General features: G+C 47.7%; 1 long non-coding RNA gene across 2 annotated transcripts in view; it reads right to left on the bottom strand.

The window, feature by feature from the left end:
• Positions 1-21,839, bottom strand: part of LOC109498278 — a 44,145-nt gene that overhangs the window by 19,992 nt on the left and 2,314 nt on the right. Inside the window, exon 1 of one of the 2 annotated variants that reach the window (XR_002741238.2) lies at positions 4,398-4,973. The exons of the other annotated variant lie outside the window; for it this stretch is intronic. This is a non-coding gene — a long non-coding RNA (uncharacterized LOC109498278). Of the gene's footprint in view, positions 1-4,397; positions 4,974-21,839 lie in introns of those variants that run through there. 2 annotated transcript variants of the gene reach the window in all.

Below are 21,839 nucleotides of genomic sequence, written 5' to 3'. Positions count from 1 at the left end.
GAGCTACAACTCTTCAAGCTAAAAGTACAATCACTTAAAAAAAATACGACTGCTTATCAACTTTATGCACCTCCTATTTAGATGTGAAAAATGCTCCAGAGGGAAGTTTCATGAGCAAAGGCCAGAATTTACTGCGTATTTCCCACAAATAGGGCTCACTGGTTTGTTCTGCGAGAAAGAAAACCCAGAGGACCCACCCAGCAGGCCTCTCGGGCAAAACAGAATCTAAGCCAGATTAAAAAATCCACTTCAGGACTTTTTTATTGCTGGGGTGGGTTGGAGAACTGTCAATGGGCAGGAAAGTAGCACATCTGGAATGTGGCTCTGTCCCCTTGATGGCTGGTATAACTCAACTTGTATGTCAGATCTTTTTTTGTTTTTTCTTTCTTTCTTTCTTTCTTTCTTTCTTTTTTTTTTTAATGGCCAAGATTTATCTGGCTTCTATTCATTTTTTAAGTCCAGGGTGAATACGATGGTTGAATTCTATACGTTTACATTAGTGTAAATTAAAAGTCGTATTTCACTACCGGGCTGGTCTCTTGCTTGTCTTCAAGGTGAAAATGGCAAAACTAAGCACTATGATCCAAGGCACTGATTACCCTTCTCACCCAGAAGATACTAAAAGAGAAAGATCTTGTGATTTTCTTCACTGAAGCTCTATCCCCTTTGTGCCTTTATAAAATCTGGTTCTGGAAAAGTTGGCGCCAAGATGCTCAAACTGAAAGTAGAATTTTGGATTAATTTAGTCAGTCATGTTCTGACTGTGGCAACAAGAGGCTATTATAGGCCTTTTTTGCAGCAAGCAAATTGGTTTGTAAAGTTGATAGAGCCATTTTAACTCCTAAAGGGATTTGAGAGGAAAGTGAGCGGACCCTTCTGGAGACAGTGGTCTATTGCTTTTTCATCCAGGGGCTGATATCAGTTTTGACCATAAGGGAATGCCTTTTTCATGGAAGTCCACACTTGGCATTTGCTCTGAAGTTAAAAGCAAGAGCAATGTAATAAACATTTGGTAACAACCCCCCACATACTTAGATTTATTGGCTAGTTAAATCTTTAATGGTTAAAGTTAAAAACCTTTTATTTCAATGGCCTGGGGATTTGCACAGCTGGAAAGTTGCATTTTAATATATTCAAATTGGAATAGAAAAGCCAAAATTGACCAGGACATTGACTGTGTTTCTTGGATACTCCCAAACTCGTAGTAAGCAGATGGCAGCCATGGCCTTGCTGTAGGTCTACCCTCCTCACCCCAAGCCAAGCCTGAAGGGGAAAGAAGAGAAGGAGAAGGAGGCATGCGCTGCAGGGACCCGTGGGGCAGGCTCCCTTCCTACCTTCACTCACCTGCTTCACTCACCTTGTTCTCCACCCAAGTAGTTGAGAAATCACAGAGCATCTATTCTCTGGCTCTGCCACCCAAGTGGCCCATATTGGTTGGGTCATGCCCTACCAGTTTTGCCCTTCTGGAAACTCAGCCTGTGGCATGCGAAAGCAGTGGCAAAGGGACTGGGGCACCTGAGTTGATGGGGGTTGATAACATGATGAAGGGAGATGAGGGAGAATGGACTATCAAGGCATAAGGACAATACAGCGTCTGAGAGGTGAAAGTGATGGCAGGGACAGGGGGTGGTGCTGGTGACATTTAACCAAAGGAGGGAATTTCAAATTGCTTTCCATGAATTATCTCATGGATTCTGCAATTTGGTACTATTTTACTCTCCTCTTACAGATAAGGAAACTGAGGTATACAGAGGCTGTCCGAGGGAGGGGCGCCTGGCTGGCTCAGTCAGTAGAACATGCAACTCTTGATCTCAAGGCTGTGAGTTCAAGCCTTGAACTCTCTTGAGTATAGAGAGTACTTAAAAATAAATAAAATCGTAAAAAAAAGAGGTTGTCCAAGTTCATGTTGTTAGAAAAAGGTGGAGCCAGGATTCAACACCAGGCAGTCTCACTCGAGAGCCTGCAACCCTAAAAGCCTGCAACCCTCAAAGAGTGAAGGACGGGGACGCCCAACGTCTTGGAAACTAAGGAGCATGAGTGTTACAATCACCAGTAAAGCAGAACCAGTAAGGATTATCTCTGCTGCTTTCGGGACACATGAAAATGAAGAAATCGTCATCCTCACGCACAACTCACAAAGGCACACTGTCACTTCACCCGTCAGCTCTTCAGGTACCTTAACCCAGAGACAAAGACGTTCTGACAAAGAGGTTATGCGCTCATCTACTGACTTCTTGGGCACTTGCTGCAGAGACACAGAGACATCATGGGACCAATGCTCTCACACAGGTGCACCACCAATCAGACTTACGTCTTCTGGCATCACATACTCGCACATATTTGTGCATGCCACAGGGTATTCCTGGATGATCCCTTGGGACTCAGCGCTGCCATTATTTCTCAGATGACAGACTACCGTCTGTCCTGCTGACAGTGATCCACCTGGCCCACGGTGGATCCTGAAGGACGAAGGATAAAGCATGCGGATCGCACTGCCAGGAATATAAGATGATCCAAAGGCCCCCAGGACAAAGTAGAAATAAATAGGACCATCTACCCACCACTTCCAATCCCCATCCCAAGAGCCTGAGCTGTCACCTAGAGAAGGGTCAACCCAGCCTTTGCTAGTGACCTTTGTCAGGAGGAGGTTAAAGCTCGAACCCGGGACTTTAGTCACCAATAGTTATCTCAGCATCCAGGATGAAGGCTGAAGGCACGGGGGTCGGATCACTCTTCCTAAGTATACTTGATTGCTGGGTCCCAAGGAGAGAAGATTCTTGATGGAAAATGCCAGGCTCCCAGTGAATTTTCTAGTTCTGAAACACTAATATTTCTCATATGGAGGCTCACAGACGTTCACAGGGTTTTCAATTTCAAGGCCATTTTGGTTTTTTATGGGGTTTGATGTTCTCTGCACAAACATAGGTTTAATAATTGACAGAGTGCCAGGCTTCCCATTTTGGCACTTACAGGCCTGCCGTTCAGGACAGTGAAGCCACTCAGTTCATATGGCCCACAAAGCCACGACAGTCTACTGCCTGGCACAGAGACCTTGCCAATTGCAGGAAGTTGGGAAATAAAAGAAACGTTTCAAATAAAAAGATGTCAATTTAACAGCCAGGGACCTGGAAACAGATGTTCCTTGCATAGTCGGAGAGCCGCCCACCCGCCCGCCCATCCGTCCTCCGGGTTTTCAAAGTCACTTCTTGTCAGGTGCCCTGGTTAAGAGGGAGAATTAATGAGCTGTGCTCCATTTTACGGCTGCCGTCTGATGTGGGAGCCATGCGCGGAGTGCTCCGCGGACAGGCCAGCCCGGCCCCCAGCCCTTCCTCCAGCAGCTCAGCTTGGATCAAAGCGGAGAGCAGCTCAGCTTTTATAGCAAAATGATTAAAACCACGTGGGGCTTGTTTCCTCACACGTGACCTCCCGTCAAAGTGCAGAGGGGGGAGCGGAGGAAAGGTGAACCCAGGGGTCTCCAGGCCGAAGGAAGGGTAGGACCCGGGAGGCAGACACCACAGAAAACGAGCACGGCCATCTAGATGCATGTGCACACACTCACAAATAATGCCTTTTCCCTGCAAGTTGAAACCTGGCCCCAGAATGAGCAGCCAGAGGACCTAATTAGCCCAGTTAGCTGGGAGCACTTAGCACCATAGATAGATAGATAGATAGATAGATAGATAGATAGATAGATGATAGATAGATAGATAGATTCCTAGCTATCCAATTACTCCTAATCCTTGTTAGAAAGTACAACTGGATTGCACTGACAAAGTAAGTCTCAAATGTCCCTGCTGCATCTAGACAAAAAATTTCTCATCCATCCTTGGATGGATGCTTGTCTTTGGCAATTCCACTGCACCCGAACATCAGAACTCCCCTGTGGTAGGTAGTCCCCCTTCTTATAGCTCAGTTGATTCCCCCACCCTGGTATTCATGTGTAATCTCCTCTTCAAGCAAGCAAGGACCGGATTTAGTGACTTGTCTCTAGCAAGCAGAATGAAGCCGAGGTAATGAGATGTCCCTTCCAAGATTATGTTATTAAAAGACGGTGGCTTCCTTCTTGGGCTCATTTACTCTGAAGGAAGCCAGCTGTCATGGTGTGAGCTGGGCTAGGAGGGGGCCCACATGGCAAAGCACTGAGAGAGACCTCTTACCAGCAGCCAGAGAGGAACTGAACCTTGCCAGCAGCCGCAAGAGTGAGGTTAGAGGCAGACCCTCTCCCAGTCGAGTCTTGAGACCAAGGCCCCGGTCACCTTGATGGCAGCCATCTGAGACACCCTCAGCTGCACCTGAATCCTTGGCCCACAGAAACTAAGCGATAATAAATGACTATTGTTTTAAGCTGCTAAGTTTGGGCTAATTTGCTAGGCGCCTTAAATGACTAATACACCTACCTTGGCTCCTCCTCCACACCTGAAAATCACACGTCCTTCAATCTTGGCTCCTCCCTGAGATAATCCTGTGCAGCCAGGCGTAATTTACAGCAATCTTTACGTGGGGCTTCTACACCATCAGCCCCACTGCGGCCTTTAGCTCTCTGAGCTCATCCCAGTCACCCTGGCCTCCTTGTTGTGACTTGAACGCACCAGATATGCATCCACTTCAGGGTCTTTGCACTTCCCCAGGGCTTACCCTCCCTCCTCCTTAGAGTCTTTGTTCAAACATCACCTTCTCAGCTAGGCCTTTCTTGACTAATCTGCTTAAAAAGGAAATCTCTTCCACCCCACCCCCAGAGCTTCCTACCCACCCTCTTCCTGCTGAATTTTTGCCATAGTCTTTGCCATCATCTAGCATACTACATCTTCCTAATTTTATTTCTTGTTCGACCCCTCTCTCCCCTAGACCAAAGGCAGGGATTTTTGGAATTGTTGTCTGTTTCGTTCGCCCCTTCATTCCCAGTGTCTAGAACCCTGCCTGGAACATTTTATAGGCATTCGATAAAGACTCACTGAATAAATGAGTGAATGGGATAGTTCTCCCATGTTCTTTAAGTTTATTTGTTTTGAGAGAGTGTGTGTGTGCAAGCACGGAGAAGGGGCAGAGAGAGGGGGGGAGAGAGAATCCCAAGCAGGTTCTGTGCTGTCACCTCAGAGCCCAACACAGGGCTTTAGCCCACGAACTGAACCATGAGATCATGGCCTGAGCTGAAATCAAGTGTCAGGTGCTTAAGTGACTGAGCCACCCAGGCGCCCCCAGTTCTCCCATTTTCTAACCACCTACTACTGTCTCCTAAATACATATTGTCATTAGTCCTCCCAACAACTCCACAAGGTTGACATTATTGTTTTTCATTTTACAGAACGTAAAACCTGAGGCCAGAGGATGCTGCATTATTCAAGGTCCTGCAGCTAATACGTGGGAGTACTAGGATTCGACCCTCCTACATTCATTTCTCTACACTTCTTCCATGGCACTGGCTAACTGTTTACAGTTAACCAAGTGCTTTCCAAAGCAGTGATCTCATCTAACCTTCACGATAACCCTGTGAAAAAGGCATTAAAATTATTATCTCCATGTTGACAGAGATGGAAATCGAAGCTCAGAGAGGTTAAGGCATCTGCCTTAACAGAGCAGAGCCAGCACAGAATTTCTCTGGCTCATAAAAAAGACATTGACTGAGCCGCTTCTGGATGCCAGACACCATGAATAATAGCACCGGGTCCCCCTCAAGGCCTCTGGCTCTCCACTCTCCCCAGTCCTGTGGGGCTCTGTGTTGGCCACTGCAGTGTGGTGAGTACGCACTCAGGGTGACCACAGATAGAAGATTTTTCTAAATGTCAATTTGTGTTGCTCAGACACGGCCTGAAGGCGGCTGATCTGAAGGGAGACTGACAGGTGAACACTGAGGTCTTGGGGAAGGGAACCAGAAGAGATGACAGAGAAGGGGATTTTTCAAGATGGAGCCGGAAGATGCATTAAGCCAAAGGAGTTGAGGTAGCTGAGCTTTTTAAAAATCCTCTTTTATCCTTATTCCTCATTCCCATCCCCCCGCGGGGAGCCACGTTAAGGCATTTGGTGTATATGGATGTCTCGGTTCGTGCCTTTGCAAAATGCTTAGCTTTCTTTTGGGGCGCTCAGTCTTCTCCACCTAACGCAAATGTTGTACAGCTCCCTCTGCCTTTTACTCATCCGCTCAGCACTGTTTAAAGATCCATGCATGTTAGTGAGCGAGGTAACCTGTTGCTTCTCACTGCGAGGTAATACTCCATGGCATGTAGCTACCACCTCTTACTATCCACCTCCGCGAGGATGACCCCCACCACGGCAATACTGTCGCGCACGTCCCTGCCACACCCCGCCCGGGCCTGTGTGAGTGGACTGCTGGCACGTAGGGGAGAAACATCTTCATTCAGTAGCGCCCGCGTGCTGTCCTGATACACTCCTACCAGCATGGCGCGCACGTTCTTGTACCTCATACCCCTCCCAGCGCTTGGTGTCATCCAGCCTTCCAATTTCCACCAGCCCCATAGCTATAAAGTTTATATCTCATTATTTCTTTAATGCGCCTTTCTCTGATTATTAATGAGTTCGAGCAACCCTTCATTTGCTTGTTGGCCTTTTAGGTTCTCTTGAGTAGACTAATCGGATCTTAAGTGGAAGGAGGGAGATTAGTCCACAAAACTGACCTGGATTCCTGGAAAAGGGGGAAGGGATGGGAGGTCTCCAGGCATAGGAACCACAGATGCTCAGGCAACACTTCGAACTGGAAAAGGCTTCCAGGTGAACAGTATGGGCCTCAGCCATGGGGTTTTCCTTGAAAACCATCTTTTTTTTTTTAAATTTTTTTAACGTTTTTTATTTATTTTTGAGACAGGGAGAGACAGAGCATGAACAGGGGAGGGTCAGAGAGAGGGAGACACAGAATCTGAAACAGGCTCCAGGCTCTGAGCTGTCAGCACAGAGCCCGACGCGGGGCTCGAACTCACGGACCGCGAGATCATGACCTGAGCCGAAGTCGGCCGCCCAACCACCCAGGCGCCCCGAAAACCATCTTTTTACTTTCTCCAAAATACAGGACAGAACGTAGAAAACAGGCTGGCTCAGAAGGGGAGAATGGAGTTGGCCAGGAAGATAGAAGCTGAATTCAGTCAAAGCATATGTCCTGGAAACTTAAATTGGATTCTGCTAAAAGGAAGCATTTCAGTTATTTTAAAAGACACAATCAAGAGACTGAGAGGCAATCCGCGATGTGAGAAAAGATTTTTGCAGAATAAATATATGACAAAAGACTCAGATCCAGAATATATAAAGAACCTCTACAAACCAGTAAGAAAAAGACAAACCGCTCAATAGAAATATGGGCAAAAGACTTGAACAAGCTCTTCACAAAAGAGGCTATACAAATGGCCAACAACCATATGAAAATGTGCTCCGACTTCTTCAGGAATCAGAAATACAAAGGGGAACATCGATTTGAGTTACCACTATTACACCCACTAGTGTGGCTAAAGTGAAAAAGAGAAGTCAAATGTTGGATGGAACACAACTTGGCATATCCTCTTTGGAAAGCTAGTCAACAATATCTTCTAAAGCTGCTCCTTGGGCATGTATAAACCCTTTGCTCAAAAACTCCATCCTAGGTACATATCCAACAGAAATGCATTCTCCAAAATACACACACAATAGTGCTCATAGAGTCACTATCCATAGCATACAACAACTGGAAACTACCCAAAGACCCCTCAACCATTGAATAGATAAGTAATTGTAGTATATTCACATAACGAAATAATACACAGCAACAAAAATTTAAACAATCGGGGCACTTGGGTGGCTCAGTTGGTTGAGCGTCCTACCCTTGATTTCAACTTGGGTCATGATCTCATGGTTTGTGAGTTTGAGCCCCACACTGGACTCTGCACTGACAACAAGGAGTCTGCTTGGGATTCTCTTTCTCCACCCCACTCTTCCCCCGCTCGCTCGCTCTCTCCCTCAAAATAAATAAACATTTTTTTAAGTTTAAAAAAATCTTTCACGGGCACCTGTTGCCTTGCTCTGGCACCATACTGACAAATCAGGCATAGGAGACACACAGGAGGGGGGAACTGGCAACAGGCTATGGAAACATCACATATAAGAACAGATGCTGGGGTGTCTGGGGCTTAGTCGGTTGGGCGTCAGACTTCAGCTCAGGTCATGATCTCACAGTCCATGAGTTCGAGCCCCGCATCAGACTCTCTGCTGACAGCTCAGAGCCTGGAGCCTGCTTCGGATTCTGAGTCTCCTCTCTCTCTGCCCCTCCCTGGCTCATGCTTGGTCTGTCTCTCTCTCAAAAATAAATAAAGATTAAAAAGATTCAAAAAAAAAAAAAAAAAAAGAACAGATGTTCACCCTGCCTTGCTTTGTGAGCCGAGTACAAGTGAGGACACAGTGCGTACCTCGTGAGATTTCAGAGAACAAGATAGGAATGTCCTAAACGTGGGGAGGGCTCTACCAAGAACCAAGAGCTTTGTGTATTTTATCCCACTCGTGCCCCTCGGCAGCTGAGTGAACTGAGATCCTTATAGGCAACATGAGTTGCCTGAGGCCATACTGCCTGTAAGTCCCAGAGCTAGATCTGGTCCTCGGGTCTCCTAGCTTAAGTTTCCTTCTCTCAGACCACATTACCAGCTTGATCTGAGCCACAGCAATCAGGGGAGCACCCCCCCCCCGCCCCAGGGAGGAACAAATTACACAGACGTTGAAGGATGGAGATGATTCATGAGAGCAGACAATGGAGGAAGCCAGAGCGTGTGCTATGGCAGGGAAATGCCAAGTCCAGGAGCTTACAACCTTATCTGGAATTCAGCTTCCTACAGAGGAGCTGCTGGTGGTTCTCTCAGGAGACAGGCAGAAAGAATGACCAGGGGAGTGCAGCTGACCCACCCCCGCCCCAGCCCTCGCTGTCTTGCCCCTTCTGTAAAGCCCTAGAAGTCTCTCCTCCCAAAGGCTCTCTGTGCCCCCAGATTTATTTTGCTTTCTTTCGCTAAATCAAACTTTATCAGACAGTTTTACTATCAGCCGTTAAACCAAAATGTGTTTGTGCAACAGTAAACACCTTGTTACTGCAGGGAAGGATTACATAAACAACAGTGGAGACGAGGCCTGACTCACTGTACCCAGGAGCCCGTGGCCCTCAGTGGGGATGGAGGAGGGCAGACTGGAGGGCACTGCGGGGCACCTTGGAAACTGAGGGCAAGGGGAAGGGTCTACACTCTGCTCTGGGGCATCTGCTTTCACCAGAATGGAATGGCTGGCAACCATTTCTCCAGTCAGAGGCTGACAGGCATGTCCTCTAGAGATCCCAGAAGGTACACGGACCCTCCCCAGAGCGCTGGGGGAGTAAGCAGACAGGGAGGGATGGCAGAAATGCTAGGCAGGAGGTGGGGGTGGTTGGTTTTGGATTAGAATCTCATGAGACGGGTCAGGCTGGGGGCTGGATAGGGGTGGAAATAGATGAAGGCCGGAAGGAGTAGGAGAGGGGGGAGGGCATGTTGTGGAGACAAGAGGGTAAGGAAGATCAGGGCAGTGGGGCCACCTGCTCAGGACTGAATTGTTGGCCAAGGAGTGGAGAGACAGGGGCCTCTTTTGGCGTGATGGAGGCACAGGTTTTTAAACCAGCCTTGGCTGAGTGGCAGACAGAGACACTGGGGTGTGTGCCCAGAGGCAGGGACCTGTGGGCAGAATAACCAGTGAGGCTGCCCCTCTCACTGGGTCTGCCCAAGGCCTTCCCTCCAGGTGCCCTTCTCCCTCTCCTCTGCACACTCAAGACCCTCTCTTCATGGCTGCTCGCCCAGCCAGAGTCATGTGGCATAGGCTGTCTAAGGGACGTTAAGACTGGATCTAAGGAGGCCCCAAGTGCTGGATGGAACCCAAGGGAAAGTTGGAGAGAAGATGAACAAACAGTTTACAGGGGTTTTTTGACCCTACTAGACACCAGGCACCATTCTGGGAGCTTCTACACCACAGACACCACTTTGAGTCTTACACTCACATTCTGGAACAGAAATTATCTCCATATACCACATTGCCTGTTCACATTAATGACCTTATTCTTCTTATGCCACTACGACGAACAGTTATCATTTTATTGAGCACTCGCGATGTGGCCAGCATCCTGACCATATTTTTCCATTTAATCCTCCTATGTAGTTTATGAGACAGGCACCTTCATTATTCTTTTTTATAAATGGGGAAACCAAGACTCAAAAAGGTTGAGTTACTTGGCTGGGGTCACACACCTAGGAAATAGCCAAGTCAGAATCGGAGCCCAGAACTCTCTAATGCCAAAACCTGTGCTCTTCTTACCCGAATGCGTGCTAGGGAAAGAGTCTGGAGGAAGGGGTAGCATGATGGGGGGCGGGGGTGGGGGGCAGTGCAAGAGGTGGCATACACGCAGAAGGGTTGGCCTCGGACACGAGGCACGTAGAAGCCTCTACTGAAGAAGAGAGAACAGTCATCCACTTCACTCATAGCCCAAAGCAGTGGGGTGCTCCTGGGCTGGCATGACTCTAAGCTCCTTCCTCAGAGACTAGGATGTACTCTCAGGAGCCCTGGAAGCCTCTGGCCACTGCAGGCTCAGAGTCCTAGGCACCGTACCAGCTTCCTGAAGTCCTGGCCCGAGCTATTTGAACCGTAGAGGCTGTATCTCCCACTTCCCTCCAAGATCCAGATCTCAAGCATCCCCTCATCCCTTTCTTTTGGCCTTCTTTTTTTTTTTTTTTTAAGCTTATTTATTTATTTTGAGAGAGAGAGAGAGAGATCCAGGGAGTGGCAGGGAGAGAGTGAGAGAATCCCAAGCAGACTCCAAGCTGTCAGTGTAGAACTTGCCTGACTCGGGGCTCAAACCCATGAACCATGAGATCATGACCTGAGCTGAAACCAAGAGCCGGATGCTTAACGGACTGAGTCACCCAGGCGCCCCTTTCCTTTGGCCTTCGAAGCTATTCCACAGGTCCTTCATCTCCCCACCACCATCCTGCCTCATCCCTCTACCCCCTACCGCACACCGACCTATCTGCCAGGCCACAATCCTAGAGCCTGAGGCCACACAACAGAGACCTAACCCCTGAGGTTGGTGTCACTTCAGAGCCCTGGATCACTGGGGCTGTAAGTCTTCAAGTCACCACAGTCTTTCTGCCCAGGTCCTGAGTACACACAGGCCACTGACCTCACTGACAATCCTGTCCCTTCTGAGGAGACCAGGGAATCCAACAAGCTTGGATCCTGGGGTCTGGACCCATGTCTAAGGCCACAAATCTCAGGACTCCACTTAGCAGAATCATAAGGTAACATTCAAGGGGACAGGGCCAAGGTCCCATGCTTAGTTTAATGCCTTGGTATCACTGTCTTGAAATTCTTAATGTTTTGATTTTTTTTTTTTTTAAACAAGGAGCTCTGGATGTTGATTTTGCACTCAGCTCTGCAAATTGTAGAGCGAGTCCTGCCCAGCAGCACTAGTATTCCTATGGCTTGGACCGTCTTCTTGGGTTCCTTGGGCCAATTTCAGATGTAGGAAGCCTGGTGTGGGCAGGAGCCCCCCAAGCTAGACACTGCTAGCCTGGAAGGCAAATCGGGGTTAGCCCAGGAAAGGGCACAGATTGTTCTGTGGAGCTCTGGCATCTGGGGCTCCAGAGACAGCAGGAGGGGAGGAGAGAAGTTGTCATTTAGGGAAGAAGGTGAAAGAGAAGAGAGACGGGCTTCCAGAAGCTGCAGCCACGGGAGCCAGGAAAATGAAATAGTCAGAGGTCGGGGAGCTCATCTCCAGGAGTCCTGGAACCACAGCAGCATGGCCAGCTGCAGGCACAGGGTTCCAGGCAGCATGGCAGAGAGTTTAGGCACTTCGGCTCAGGGCTGGTGGTCAGGGTCCAAATCCTACTCTGCCACTCATTGGGTGGGATCCTGCTGCATGCAAGCTGGGTTTCCTCATTTGTAAGATAAAAATAATACCTATTGTGCAGAGTAAAAATTAGAGACAATGTAAGTAAGGAACAATTTCTCAAATGTCTGCCACATGTCGGGCATTGTAACAGACATATGTCCCTTGGGAAGCCTCATTTAATTCTCAGTGTCAACCCATTAGGTGGATATTAAGGCTTCAAGAACAGATCGGTGTCCAGGGTGGCAAAGCAGGTGAGAAGCAGAGATGAGGTTTAAAGCCAGTTCTGTGGTTCTGTGAGCCTGGTGGGTGCTATCACCCCTCTCTGTCAGGCAGCATGGCACTGAGCTGGGGGAGTTGTGTGTGGGATCTGTCAGTAGGAAAAGTATTCCAAGAGTAGATGACATAAAGGAGGTTCTTCCACCAACTATCATTTAAAGTCCCTCTTTTGGAAAAAAAAAAATTCCTTTTTCTAAAAGGAAAAGTATAATTAGAGATCATCTATGCTGTCTCCATGGAGCCCGCCCCACCTCCCCACCATCCGCCACCCTGTCTGAGACAGAATTGAATAGAGGCCGCCATCATGTCTGCAGTGAAGGATGCTGGGATGCCTGCCAGCGACCCAGTCTCTCCCATAATCCCATTGCACTTACTGGCTTTTTTTCTAATGCTTTATGGAAGTATAACTTACATAGTGAAAGTGCAAACTTTGTTAAGTACGTAGTGTGATGAGCATGATGAATTTTCACAAATCAAACACACCCAGGTAAACAACATCAAGAAACAAAATGTTCCCAGCATCCCAGAAACCCTTCTGCTGTGCCTTTGGAACACGTACCCCACCCCATCCCCCAAAGGCTAACTTCCAACATCACTGGTTAGTTTTACCTATTTTAAAACTTTATATAAACGGGGGCGCCTGGGTGGCGCAGTCGGTTAAGCGTCTGACTTCAGCCAGGTCACGATCTCGCGCGGTCCGTGAGCTCGAGCCCCGCGTCAGGCTCTGGGCTGATGGCTCAGAGCCTGGAGCCTGTTTCCGATTCTGTGTCTCCCTCTCTCTCTGCCCTCCCCCGTTCATGCTCTGTCTCTCTCTGTCCCAAAAATAAATAAAAAAAAATAAAAAAATAAAAAAATAAACTTTATATAAACGGAATCAAACATCCTTTGTGCTGTCTGGCCTTTTTGCTCACTGTTATGTGTGTGTGAGTCACTTATTTTTTTCCAGGTACCTGATGGCAGTTCATTCATTCACATTGCTGTATAATATTCTTTGGTACAAACATGTCCTAGTCTACCTCTTCTCGCCATTTAAGTAGTTTTCAATCACTTATAGGTTTTAAATGTCTTATGATTTTGAGTGGCTTTTAAAGGTCAGGCTCTCCAAAAAACTCTAAAAAGTAAGGTTATGTTTCATTACGGATGAATTTTGTTAAATGAGGATGGTGAAGATTTCTCTGGTGCGAAAGCATCACAATCGGTTTGTGTGATATTTTCACCTCCAGCAGGAGTCCTAGAGAAATAATCATTTAAAACATCACTTGGAACAAATACATGGGTGAATTCTACAGACATTCCCTTGAATCTTCTCTTAGAACCATTTACAGTTTGAAGAAAAGTGTAGAGATTCACGTTAGTAAATTATTGTTTGAGAGAGGGGGCCGAAAGAGCCTGATAACAGAAAAGTTTTGCATGAAATGTCCCTCACACAAAACAAGGACTGGGCAGACTCTTTCCATTGACAAATGCTTGTCATTTCCGCCCCCCCCCCCAAATTAGGAGACACAAATGTGACTTGATAGTTGAAACAATTTCCCTCTCTTCTATTGCAATCATGAGAAGACGGGGAGAGAGTGACATATATAAATGTAGTAAATTAGTAATTTCCCTTGCCATGAATTCCCCCACAAAGTTCTCAGTTGCCATAAATGAAGGTACTTATATTACTGAAAATGCCTGAGAACTCATTTGGCCCTATACTATCACTGAAATTGTAATGGCTACTCCAGATTTGTTTTTAACTAACTTTCCATTACAGGGGCTGACATTTTTAATTGCTAAAGGGCTGCACTGAGAATACTGAAAACAACGAGGAGTATTTGAAGATAAGGCTGGACTCATGCGCCCAGATGACACCAGGCTATGAGCAGGAGGAACCTGATTGTCCGATTACCTATGACTGTGGGCCAACTTCGACATTTCAAAAAAAAAAAAAAGAAAGAAAGAACATTTTCAAATACATTTTAAACTTCTTCAATTTATTAGGCAAAAAGATATTTTCCCCTCGTTTAAATCAACGGTGTGTTTAAGTGTAAATTCAGTCTTCTGAGTGCTTGCCATTGGAAGGGCCTGAGCTACTTTTTAATTTTCTTTATTTAATTAAAAATATCCAAGGGGCACCTGGGTGGCTCAGTCAGTTAAGTGTCCGACTTCGGCTCAGGTCATCATCTCGTGGTTCATGAGTTCGAGTCCCACGTCAGGCTCTGTGCTGACAGCTCAGAACCTGGAGCCTGCTTCAGATTCTGTATCTCCTTCTCTCTCTGCCTTTCCCCCGCTCACACCCTGCCTCTCTCTCTCTCTCTCTCTCTGTCAAAAATAAATAAACATTAAAATTTTTTAAAATAATAATAATATCCAAGATGTTACCATTGAGGGAAACTGGGTAAAAAGTACATGAGCCCTTGTATATTTTTCTGCAACTTCCCGTGAATCTATAATGATTTCAAAATTAAAGATTGAAATAATAATAATAGCATTAAAATAGTAAATGGCCCTGTTGGCTTGGAGTTGGATCCCTTTAAGCCTGCCTTTCAGGCATCATCTGAGTGCTCACAGGACATTTTGAAGCCATTGAGCTGGAAACCTTTCCTTTCCACGAGTTTGTTATCATTCCAGTGGGCAATATAGAAATATAGCCTCCAAAAAATGACTCCGAATTACAGACATTTGCAGCCATTCGAGACTTCAAGTTTGTAAAACGTCTAGTTTCCTTCCATTTGAACATTTCTGAAGGGGGAAACAACCTTTTGGAAATTTTTCTCTCCAAAAGTGATTACAGTAAAAGCCCTGGTACACTTTGGTTCAATTTACATCTGGGAGTAGATATTTCTTTCCTTCCATAACTATGTTTATAACACAAGTTTGGAGTTTTGTTAACAAATGTTCACTTAGGCAGTCTGAGTTTGCAACTGGCAGGACAAAAACATTTCTGAATATTGAAAATTTGCTAAAAACTGTCGAAAACCAGTGCCATCTTTTTACTTGGGGGCCATTAGCAGGGGATAGCCAGGAGACCCCTCGGAGGCCCCCAGGTGACCCCTTCACTTCATTTGGTCCTACAGGAAAAGATTCTCAAGTGCCATCCATGCACGAGGTGCTGGACCCACAGCCAGGAGCAGCAATTAGGTTGAGGGGCCATGTTCTGCTTCTGGCCCCCACCTTTCAGGCCAGAAGTCAGATGGTCTTCTGTCAGTCTCCCAACAGCAGATGCAGATTAGCAAAATTCACACAAGCAGCTATAAAAACAAGAGTTTCAATCTATAAGATGAACTTGGGATTGATGCCTCACACCCTCATCAGGGACCAGAAGACTTAACCCCCCATCCCACACCACCACGTGGGTGTGCAAGTGCAAGGAAGTGGTTAAGAGGAAGGCATCTGGGAGAGATCCCAGCTTCCTGGGAGCAAAGCCTGGCTGTCACTACCTATGTGACGTTGGGCCAGTGCATTAACTTCTGTGGCCTCATTCTATCATCTGTAATGCCCAGATAATAACAGTTACCTGCATCATTAGTTGTTGGAAACATTAAATGAGATAATGCATATAAGGGCTCACAGGAACGTTCTCTGTTATTATTCTCTGAGTGCTTAGGAAGTGTTCTCTATTAAGTCAAATTAATCCCCAGGAGGCTGCTTGGAGGGCCCAGAATCAGAACAAAGGGCAGTTGAGGCAATAGTTCCCCTTCACTCAGAAGATATCAGTGAAACACCCCTCGCCCCCAAAATAATGGACATTCTCTGGTCACAAGGCTGCTCTGCTCTTTACGTTCTATGTGTATCTCCCATGGGCCAGGCTGGAGAAGCTTGACACGTCTTGCTTTTCCAAACCCCTCTTTCTCCGTGAACGACCTCTTGTCTGCTGGCGCATTTTTTTTCCTTCTGTTTAAAGTGCACTGAGATTGTTCTTCCCACAGTCCTGGCAGACATTATATCTCCACCCCACCCCCACCCAGCCCAGTGTTGATTCAATTAGAACCGCTCTCCAAACTCCGGCTGGGGCGCCCAAGGTCAGAGCCCATGTGCAGAAATCACATTACCTTCCCTATGAATCACAACCCATCATTTCATATTGGTGTCAGCAAGATTTAAATCTTTCAATAACAACTACCCATGCATTTTACAGTTGTATAGTTCCTGCTTTCTTTTTTTTTTTTTTTTTAAAGCATAATTAAGTTTAGGGCACATGTAATTTTATTTTAGGTTCCATTACTTTATTTGCCTCTCACAATGGAAACTGTATATGTTTGCATATTTTTTAAACATGACAGATAAGCATGCTGAGGTAGCCCATGTTCACTCCTTTGATCTCAGTCTTCTTGCTTAGCTTAAAGTCAACAACTCCCATTTTGAACATGATGTTTTCAGATGACTGGCTTTGGAAACCTCCTGGCCTGGGCATGTAACTATTGACTTGACATTTCCCCTCCGGTTGCCAAAAGCACCTTACATTCAATGTATCTAAGACTAAACTCATAATCTTACCTCCCACACCAGGCCTTCTTCCAGGGTCCCTCATCTGAATAACAGCACCTCCATCTACGTATCTGGACAGGCCTGGAACCTGGAATCCATTCTTGACACCTCCTCTCCTTGTCTGCCATATGCAATTTATCTCAAGATTTCAGCTCCTGAACATCCCCTGAATCCATCCACTTCTCTCCGTCTCAGCTGCCTCAACCTGAACCAAAGCCACCTTTGCCTATGAGTTAGATGATAACAATAGCCTCTGGACTGGTCTCTCTGTGTTCCTTCCTGATTCTCTTATTGATGAAGGAAGCACATTCCGTTTTCCAGGTTGTCTAGCCGTGATTTCCAACCGTGGCGCACATCAAAGCACCAAGCGCCCTTGCTAAAATGCAGCATCCAACTGTGGAGATTCTAATTCATTAGGTGTGAGTGTAATTCCAGAATCTGTATATGTAGCAAGTACCCTCAAATGATTTTGATGTAGCTAGCCTGTCTGTGAATCGACATTTGGGGATCATTAGCTACAGCTCACCAGTGCCATACCTGGCCCATTTTAGAGATGACCAAATATGTCTCCGGCATAAGTCAGGGGATGGGTACCTCTCTGACAAGCATTTCTTGAGCCCCTACTGTGTGCCAAGCTGTTCAAGCACTAGGGATACAGGAGTGAATAACACGGACAAAAATCCCTGTCTTCACGGAGCTTACCTTTTGGTAGTAGTAGACCAACAAAAAGAAACGAATGAACAAAATATATGGAATGTTAGATAGCAGTAAGTGCTATGGAGGAAAATAAAGGAAGTTGAAGGATGCGGGGGGAGTAGAGCTGTGGAGGGGGGTGCAGGTTGTCATTCAGAATAGGCTACTCAGGGATGGCCTCCCTGGGAAGGTGGCAACTGAGTAAATACCTGAAGGAGAAGAGGCAGATAAGCCACTCAGATAAGAGAAGAAGGGCTTTCCTAGATGAAGTCTAAAAGGAGCAAGCAAGGCTTGCTGTTCTAGCATCCTTCAGAGGAAGGATATTCTCTGCAGAGTACATATTCAGCTTCTAGTCCTCAGCTCCAAACTGGGGAAGATATTCCCAATAAAATGTGGCATTCTTCACCTCACTGTCATTGCTCAAGTATCCCCTCTGCCTGAAAACCTCTCCGGACCCCTCAGCTTTGAAGGCTTACCAGTTCAGCCCTTTTATGCTCCACTATATCTGAACATCCTTCTATCACGGCACCTAAGATACAGCACTGCCTTCGCTGGTTTACATGCTTGTCTCCCCCGTCTCCACGACCAGACTTCAGGCTGTGGAGCTTTTTCTGTGATGGTATCTTCAGTGCCTCGCAAAGAATCGGGCCAGAGTAGGTTCTTGACAAGTGTCAAGTGCAGAAAACAAAGAGGGAGGGGAGGAGGGAGGTGGAAGGAAGCAAGACCTAACTTCAGGTTAAACGCCAGGATGGGTATTACGCAGCGGGAGACGGACAGACCAGGATTTCTGCCAACCAGTCCTGTGGGGAGTAATGCCCTCATTCTCCTACCATCCCTCAGTAGCCTCGCTGGAATATTCCTTCAGGTGCAGATGAGTGATCGTAAGATGTGGTAATCATATTAATAGCTGTCACCTGTCAGATGTGTGCTCTGCACCAGGCACGACACTAAGTCCTTTACATGCGTCACCGCATTACGTTGCTTAATCCTCATAACAGTCCTGTGCATTAGATACAGTTATTATCTCTACTTCACACGTAAGGCATCCAGTGTCTTGCCCAAGGTTTCCTAGCTGGAATGAGTATTCAAAACCCAGGGAGCGAGACACCAGAGCCCATATGCTTAACTTTTGTCCGAGTCAACTGAGCAGTAATTTGAAAGGAACCCAAGTTCTGGGCTGGGAAGCTGGGGAGAGCAAGTGGAAAAGAAGGGAGGAAGGACAGTTTGGGCCAGAAGAGAGGCCTGCGGTTGGAGAGAGAGGGTGGGTCTGCAGAGTAGACAGAGGTCCGGGGCTTCAGAACCCCCAGAGTCCCCTCAGAAGCTGAGGGGCTCTTTGGCAAAGCTCTATCCAGAGCAGAGGAAAGGAGGCTGAGAACCCCGGAGGGAATTTGGGGGGAGGGTGGCTAGACTTGAAACTGGATTGAATGGGGATCTGGAAATCAGGAAGTTCTGAGGGGGGATACGTCTCTTGAGCTGGCCACAAATGAGCCTGCGGTTGTTCGGCCCACTGAAGCCTGCCCTGGGGAAGGTTATCAAGGCTGCCCAGTGGCCGGGGCCACGTTGGTGCACAGTTCCAGGGACATCATTCATACTAGGCTGTAAGAGGAGCGTTTTCCACTGGGTCAGCAGGCCTGAAGGGAAGTGTGTTCAGACCCTGTGTCCACACGGCTCCCTCACCCATCCCACAGAGTTCCATTCTGCACAGCAGCTATCTGTCCCCCTCCATCCCACCCTCATCCTACATGCCCCCTACTCCCAAGAAAACCTTCCTTCCACTGGTTTCTTACGCCACCTGAAAAACAAAATTTCACTACCGGGAGATTGGGGCACAGAGCCCTGGCTGGGTCCAGGGAGAAAAGACGCCCAAGAGGTGACATGGAGAGAGGTGAGGGGTCCAGCTGGAGCCCAGGCAGGGCCTCCGATTCTGGAAGCTCTGTGGAAACTTGACACCAAGGCCAGGTCCCGAGCCAGGGCGGGGGAGGGAGTAAACCATCTTCCCGGAGCAGGAAGTGAGGGAGAGAGTGAGCCGTGAGCTGGGGCAGCTCTCTGTTTTCTTTGGCCTCTGCCAGCCCCGGGAGGGAGAAAGGCAAGGGAGGAGGATGGGGCTGGTGGAAAGATCCAGCCTTTGTGTCCTACCTCCCCCAAGAGGTGGAGGCTGGAGGAAGGTGGGGGTTGGGGTGGGAGATATGCAAGATTGCTGGGGCCAGAGAACCCTGGAATCAGGTGAAAATGTGGGGAGTGGCAAGGGGTGGGAGGACCCACGAGCTGGGAGCGCTGAGCTTACTGTGTTGGAGGGCTGGAACTAAGCAAGGAAGGTACAGTGAGTTCCCTACATTCTCTCCAGCCTTGACCCCCCTAGGGCTCCCCAAAAGGCCCTGACCTTGTGCACCCCACAGAGCCTTGAGGGGGAAGATGTCATCCTAAGAAAAGTTCTGGGCTTGTGCAGGCCAGGGCAGTCCCCCTCCCCCCCACCAGGAAGCCAGACTTGCAAAGTCCCTGTGTGTCTCCTGCGTCTATGCTGGGATGTAGTCATTCTATTCTTGATAAAAAGTCTTCCCTTAAGGGCAACTCTGTCCCTAACCCAAATTTTCCTGGGACCTCCATCCCAAATGTTGTCCTAATCCCAAACTTAATCCTAACACCCATCCCTAACAGGGACCCCAAACCTCAACCCAAACACTGTCCAAAAATCACTAAATTCAATCCCATACCTGCATCCTCATCCAAAACCTTACTGTAGCCCCAACTCCACACTCTCACCCTGATCTATGGAAATCAAATGCCTGACTCACACAGAGGTGTCTGTGGTGGGGTGGGAATTAACAAACAGCAAGAGTTAGCATGCATTAAGCATTTATGAGGTGTTAGGCACTGTAATAGGCTCTTTCTCTGTATCGCTGTATTTAATTAATACCAACCCTATGAGTTAGGTATTACTGTTACTACCATTTTACAGATAAGAACATTGAGGCTCAGAAAGATCAGGCTAGTTACCTAGTAAAGTGTCACCGGTCACATTTGGGACTGGTGGAATCACTGCTCCCATCAGGAACATTTCACAGGGTGACTTTGGAGCCTTAACAGGGATGTCCTCTGTCTGCACGGGGAACACTTTGGCTGCTCTAGAATCCAAACCAGATAAGATCCAAACCAGATCTGCTCTACCAGATAAGATTCAAATGAGGGTCTCTGCTCAGATATTGAGTGAGTTGGCTCTGAAGTCACAGAGCCTAGAAACCCATTGCAGAGTGACAGAAGAATCATAGCAGGGCTGGGAAGTGTCTGAGCCAGGAGAACAACCCCACACCTGGTTAACTCCCGGCAAAATCACTGAGGATTCCGTCACCACGGCCCCCACCCCATCACTTTGGGGGTGCACTTCCTGATCAGTCAAATCTTAACTTGGGCTCAACTGATACTCTGATACATCCTGGGGAATGTGCCAGGCAAAATGCCATTCTAAGTCACAAGGTCCCAGAGCCTTCTAGAACACAGTGAGGGGAACCCTCAATCAGGACGGGGATGACAACCTTCTAAATGGAAGTGGTTTGTCGAACACACACACACACACACACACACACACACACACTCATAGATGGGCTTGTTCATACACTGATATACAGTCCCATTCAAGACCTCTCCGGTTCCTTTTCTCTGCATCAAATCCTACATTTTCTCTAGGCCTGTGAGGGAGACCGGAGGGGGCCCACCTCCTTCATCCTAGAGGACCTCACTCAGAGGACACTGACCTGTAAAGTTCCCAGGCCAGCAGGTCTGGGCCAGTCCAGAGGAAAGGTATCAGCTCTCTGGAGTCCTCTATCCCTTCCTGAGTCAGGATTTGTGTCGGAGTTCTTATGAGCAGAGTGTCTGTCCAACCATGAAGGACTACATCAAGAAATGCCCAGTATGCCATACACCCCACCCCCACCACTCTCCGACAGTCTTGAAAAGGCGACCCAACCAAGGAACTCTGGACACAAAGAAGCCTGATCGGAGGCCAGCTGGGATGCCCAGCCTATATATCGTCCAAGGTGCTCTGGCTTAAAAGCCAGCAGCCCTCTCATGGATCCTCTTGGCCTATAAACACAGAACGTGTTGGCTACAAGAGCCTTGCCCCTAGTGTTCCATGTTGACATTACCTGGAGCCTTTCCAGACCAGTCCCGGGACCCCTGAGATGGCTCAAAGCCACCAAACCCAGTTCCATGTTGGTCTCCCTCCTTCCACACCCCACATTTAGCTCCCTCTCATGTGCAACATGAGTGTTCTTTCTCTTCTGCCACCATCCCGTCTGTCATTTGGGAGCCGGAGCCTGGAACCAGTAGCAACAGTAAGTATATTAGCTGGGGGAGGACAAGGGGCTAAAGGCACAGATAGAGTAGAACAAGGGGAGGGAGAGGGCTTGGGGAGTGAGGTGTGAGGCTCTGGCGGGATCACTCCCAACTTTCTCTGCCTGGAACCCAAGAGCCAGGAATCCATGACTTCAGAGAGGTGGGAGCCAACGCCTCCCACTGAAGCCCATCAGAGCACCTCCCCTGG

This window comes from Felis catus, chromosome A3 (assembly GCF_018350175.1).
Source record: "Felis catus isolate Fca126 chromosome A3, F.catus_Fca126_mat1.0, whole genome shotgun sequence".
Classification (NCBI taxonomy): Eukaryota; Metazoa; Chordata; class Mammalia; order Carnivora; family Felidae; genus Felis; species Felis catus.
The sequence above is the reverse complement of the archived record's forward strand: the minus strand, read 5'-3'. Positions and strand labels throughout refer to the sequence as shown.